The 5,687-nt window shown below is 39.3% G+C and overlaps 1 long non-coding RNA gene across 1 annotated transcript; it reads left to right on the top strand.

Moving 5' to 3' along the window:
- Window positions 1–514: 514 nt before the first annotated feature.
- Window positions 515–5,341, top strand: LOC310854190. The gene is made up of 2 exons (XR_014568876.1): window positions 515–2,275; window positions 3,076–5,341. It is a non-coding gene; the product is annotated as an uncharacterized lncRNA (long non-coding RNA).
- Window positions 5,342–5,687: the final 346 nt, after the last annotated feature.

The raw sequence follows: 5,687 nt of genomic DNA, 5'->3' as shown, positions 1-5,687 counted from the left end.
TCTGAAGCTAGCAGTTCAGACCATACTAGCCCTCCAATAGCAACCACTCTAGAAGAAACACTGGCATTATCAGCCACGGTAAAGCCAAATACATTTCCTGCAGCAAAGAAAAAGTGTGTCCCTAAGGTGAAAAAAACTCCTTCCACCCCCACAAAGAAAAATAAGCTACAGAAGATTACAGGTTCAGACCACACTAGCCCTCCAACTACAACCACTGCAGGTGGAACACGGACATTAGCAGCCAAGAAGAAGCCAAAACAATTGGCGGTAGCAAAGAAACAGAGTGTCCCTAAGGACAATGAGCCTCATGCATCAGAACCCCCAAGCAAAGATCCAAGTACCCAGCGAGAAAATGTAGGAAAGAACCCAGTGGGAGCGGTTGGAGAAGTGCATGATACACTATTAGCTTGTTCAGCCGGCAGCCCCGATGCCGGTCAAGTGTTTGCCATGAAACTGGAGAACTGTCAGGTCAAGGAGGAAGAAACTGAAGCAAAGCCTCCTAAAGAGCTGAAGAATAAACCTCAGGGTCATATGTCAAAGACTTACAAAATGTCACTACCTGCAACAAAAGCTGTTAAAAGAACTAAAGGTTTTAAAGCGAAATGCCGATTAAGAGGCCAAGCTCTTCTTCAAACTGTTCTTCCAGCAACTATCAAAACGGAACAGAAGTCCAAGAGATCAAAGATGACAAACTATACAGATTCAGAAGTTATCAACGACCTCTCTAACATGGAAGCCCCCACAACTCCTAGTACTTCTACAAAGAAATGTAGGCAGAAGTCTAAAGGACAAATAGTTTCCAACGGTCATGAAAATCCCACTCCTTCCCTTGTAACCAACAGTAAAGGGGAGAATAGGTTAAAGAAAAAGCACTTAATCAAGAGCATAATATGCCATAAAAGAAGAGGTCGACCTCCTGGATCAAACCACCGCCCTCCAACTACATCCACTACAGAAACACTAGCATTAACAGCCAAGGAAAAGCCTGCAGCGAAGAAAAGGTGTCTCTCTAAAGACAAAACTTCAAACCACACTAGCCCTCCAACCCCACCCACTGCAGAAGAAACATTGAAATTAACTGTCAAGAAAAAATCCCAAAAATTGGCATTAGCAAAGAAACGGCAAACAGCCGTCAATAAAGATGAACCCATTCCTTCCACCTCCAAAAGGAAAAAGATCCAGGAGGTTATTAATGCATCAGAACCCCCAAAGATTAAGAAAAGAAGGCCACTCAAAGATCCCAGTACCCAGCTAGATATGACGCAGCCCACCACTTCAACAACTCCAGCTGAAGCCCAACAGGTTACTGGGTTCAGAAAGGTGGCAAAGAGTGGCAAGACTGGAAAACAGTCTTTAAAAAAGAAAAGGTCTGTTAATCAAGAGGGCATCTCAAATGATATATGCACGCAATCTGAAGCTAGCAGTTCAGACCACACTAGCCCTCCAATAGCAACCACGCTAGAAGAAACACTGGCATTATCAGCCACGGTAAAGCCAAATACATTTCCTGCAGCAAAGAAAAAGTGTGTCCCTAAGGTGAAAAAAATTCCTTCCACCCCCACAAAGAAAAATAAGCTACAGAAGATTACAGGTTCAGACCACACTAGCCCTCCAACTACAACCACTGCAGGTGGAACACGGACATTAGCAGCCAAGAAGAAGCCAAAACAATTGGCGGTAGCAAAGAAACAGAGTGTCCCTAAGGACAATGAGCCTCATGCATCAGAACCCCCAAGCAAAGATCCAAGTACCCAGCGAGAAAATGTAGGAAAGAACCCAGTGGGAGCGGTTGGAGAAGTGCGAGAAAATGTAGGAAAGAACCCAGTGGGAGCGGTTGGAGAAGTGCGAGAAAATGTAGGAAAGAACCCAGTGGGAGCGGTTGGAGAAGTGCATGATACACTATTGGCTTGTTCAGCCGGCAGCCCCGATGCCGGTCAAGTGTTTGCCATGAAACTGGAGAACTGTCAGGTCAAGGAGGAAGAAACTGAAGTAAAGCCTAAAGAGACTTTATACGGGAAGAGGCCTTTCACTCGTCCCCCGCCCACGGCCTACCTCGACGAATCCTTTACCACCATGCCAAAACGTAGGAAAGTGTTGACGATGTTCCATCACCAATCTCCTTCCCAGGAGGCCATGTCTGTTGCCCATTCTATGCCTGCTCCGAGGCAGCGATGTGCCAGCTGTTTTATTTCTTTCAGCAGCATGGAGGAGTTACACACTCACCAGTTGGAGAAGAAGTGCTCAAACCTCTTTGGCTTTGACTCAGATGATGATGGTGAGAATAATTTGAATCCATAGTGATTTTGAAATGATTTGAGTGCGACAACCCCTTTTCCCTGCCAATTCTAATTATTTGCCATTTACAATTTCACTAAAATAGTACTAAATGAGTTGTCTTTGTTTGTTCCATATTATAATTTATAAAATGTAATGTTTAGGTCTGCAATTGAACTTGAACACTGTATGCATTTGATGTATGTGTTTACCTTACTGTAAAGGCTCATTCATAGTCTGAATTTTCGGTGGTGAGCTGACCACCGAAATAACGTTGAGCGTTGGTGGGTAAAAACAGAGAAGGGCTGGGGCGGTGGTTTGCTCTTCACCGCGGCTCGTGCCGTCATGTTGTAGTTTGGTGGTCACCTCACCACCGAAAATCCAGACTTTGAATAGTCACTCTGGATTCGGAGCGTCTACTAAATGCCTAAATTGTAATTACATATTTACATTTACTTTGTATAATCAATTAAATCCATTAGTTTGATTAACAGTTGCATCCCTAGAAACGTTCTGACTGCTTTATGCAATTTGATTATTTTATCATATTTTATCATGTTATGGTTAAATTAATTAATTGCACAAATAGCCTAATCAACTAATCAGATACAATTATTCATCTGCATAATGTATGTGGTTAATGGAGACAGGTGTGACATTGGCTACAGGGGGGGAACAATGATTACTGCGGGCCTACTATAGAGGCACATCTGAATATGACCAGGAATACATTATGAAATATTTGACCACTGTTCTGTTCATGTTTTTCACTAATTGTATTGTTTCCCCCACCCATTTTAGCTAACTGAAGACTTCCGCCCTTGGTTCAAAGATATTTTATTTTATTTTGGAGGCAGAAGTTTGATTCATGGACCAACGTAGGGAAGTTGAACAGCGCCTGTCATAACAGAAATCAGAGCTATAGATCAACTTTTTTTTTTCATTTTTTTTTCATACATTGTGAAAAGACTCCTTGTCCTTGGAGCTGTTTTCATGGAAAGACTGGGACATAAAAGGGTTTTTCTACACCCTCTGCCTCTAATACAGGTAAAAAGGTCTACTGTCTACTGAACAGTCACAGCGGAAGAGCTAGTATTGAAGTGCCTGCCCCTGGACCTAAACTGCTGTTTAACCTGGTCCAGAGAACCAGTGTTCTGTCTGAAAGACTGGACTCTTGTAAGCTGTGAAAAAAGAAAAGAAATGCAAAACAAAAGGCAATTTTAAACAAAACAGGGCTGTGCCTGCTGTTAATAGGATGCACATTTTATTTTACTTAAGTAAGCCATAAGTTAAACCATATTTGCTTCTTGCACTTGTACAAATTGTCATAACATTTTTAAATCTTTCCGCCATTGACTATTTGCCTTATTTTTTTATTTAACCGTAAATCATGTACACTACTGTTTTAGATTAACTTAAAGGACAACTTTTTTTTCAACCAAGTTCATGTTCTAGGTTATTAGAGAAACTAAAAGATGAGTGTTATTTATATTTTTTTCATTTGCTGCTTTCTTTCGTTTTAGGAATTTTAGCTGTTTTTGACAGTGGGGCAGGGGCATTCGAGCATGGGGCTAAATATGTATTTTTTTACAACATTTTATAGCGATTTATTTTTAAATTATTTACTATAGTCCTAATAAACCCCAGGAAATTACATCTGGCCACAGAACATCACGAGATCTACTGAATGTGTCAAACTGACATTGAGCCTATGACATATTGTGGCTTCCTCCCACTAGGCTACCTTCACATTCAGTAACACTCATCTTTTACTAACAACCTAAAACATGAACCTTGGTTGAAAAAAACTAAAGTTGTCCTTTAAGTTCCTTTTTTTTGCATACATTACCGAGATATATGTTCAAGCAGGATGGATGGAAAATTAAACTTATAAAATGCTATTTTCTTACTTTTTTTTTTCTTGGCATCCCAGAGAGTGGATGATTATTTTTTGTGCTCATGTTCTCTGTATTTACTCCCACCACCCTGTTTGTCCACTAGGGGGTGTTCTACACCATAGTAACTCGCCTTCTTCCTCATTGTGTCCAATTCAGGGGCCTCTGAACTATGACACAATGAACATCACCCAGTCTATTATAGCAAATACAATGTTTTATAGTCTACTAAATTGATTAACCACTTAAAGCCCTATTTTATCATTAATTAATCATTATACAACAGTGTGGCACAGAAATAGTGTAAATGGCTGTTCTACAAGCTCACAATGTGTCACATTTAGGCATGTAATTCACTCTACTCACGATTCTCCATTATTTTTTTAACAATTATTTTCCAGACAAAATCTTTTTATTTCTTACACAAATCCAGTATTTTCAGCTTTTTTCTTTTACACTTGTATTGTTTTCAAAAATGACGTTTTCTCAAATCAAGTTTTTATTAAATCGATTTAAATTGTCACCAATATATCGATATCTGATATATCGTTACATGCCTAGTCACATTGCAAGGTGTTGTGAGCTTGTACATCCATTTTTCTGTTAACTAATTGCAAAATGAAACATAAATTCGTTTTTTTATTTTTTATTGATTGAACTGTTGCATACCTAGTTTTTCAAGGAGGGAAGAAGGATTGATTATTTTTCCTCCTTTTGACCATGTAACTCTTTAAAATGTATAGTATACAACGACATATTCCCATATTTGCGTTAAGATACTCTGGTAAATATCACCATTTGCAACTGAACTGAAACAGCTCTCCCGTTCATTGTCAGGTGGGCAACTCTGCAACTGGAGTCTGGAGGACCTCATTGGTGGACATAGGTCTGTTCATATCTGCAAACTCAATACTACAAATAACGGTGTCTTGGGGTGGATCTCTTCAAGGATTCCTTGGTGGAAAAAGAGGGTTAATTAAAGGTAGAAAATACAAGTGTGTCATGAAGAGGGCACACAAAACTGGCTGAGCAGTGAAAGGTTTTAATTTATTTGTATGCGTTATTTTCTTATCTTTTGTAAATATGAGAGTTTGAATGGCTTATATATGGGTGTTCCATCCATCTGCGTTTATAACATGTTCTTGAAGTAAATAAAAGCTTATTTCAAATTGCCCAGTGGTGGTAGCTCCAAGTTAAGTATTTATTCAGTAGCCTAATAACATGCTTTTCTTTTTTAACTGTATAAAAAGCTCCCTAGTCTCCTTGTTAATACCGCAGTAGCTATGTTAGAAATTGGTATTCATTGTGGAAATTTTTATATTTTCCTATTTTACACTTTTATATGGCATCTTGTCTGAGTAGAAATATATAGTTCTGATTCCGACTAGTAGGCATTCGCTATCTCATTTAGTATGTGATCCAATCAGAATCTGATTATCACTTAACTGCCAACCTGCCATTTATTAATAAGCCTATGTAGTGCTCATCTCAGTTGTATGATATCTTCTGTGTGTGTAT

This window comes from Protomyctophum parallelum (assembly GCF_964188405.1).
Source record: "Protomyctophum parallelum genome assembly, chromosome: 23".
NCBI classification, from domain to species: domain Eukaryota; kingdom Metazoa; phylum Chordata; class Actinopteri; order Myctophiformes; family Myctophidae; genus Protomyctophum; species Protomyctophum parallelum.
The sequence above is the reverse complement of the archived record's forward strand: the minus strand, read 5'-3'. Positions and strand labels throughout refer to the sequence as shown.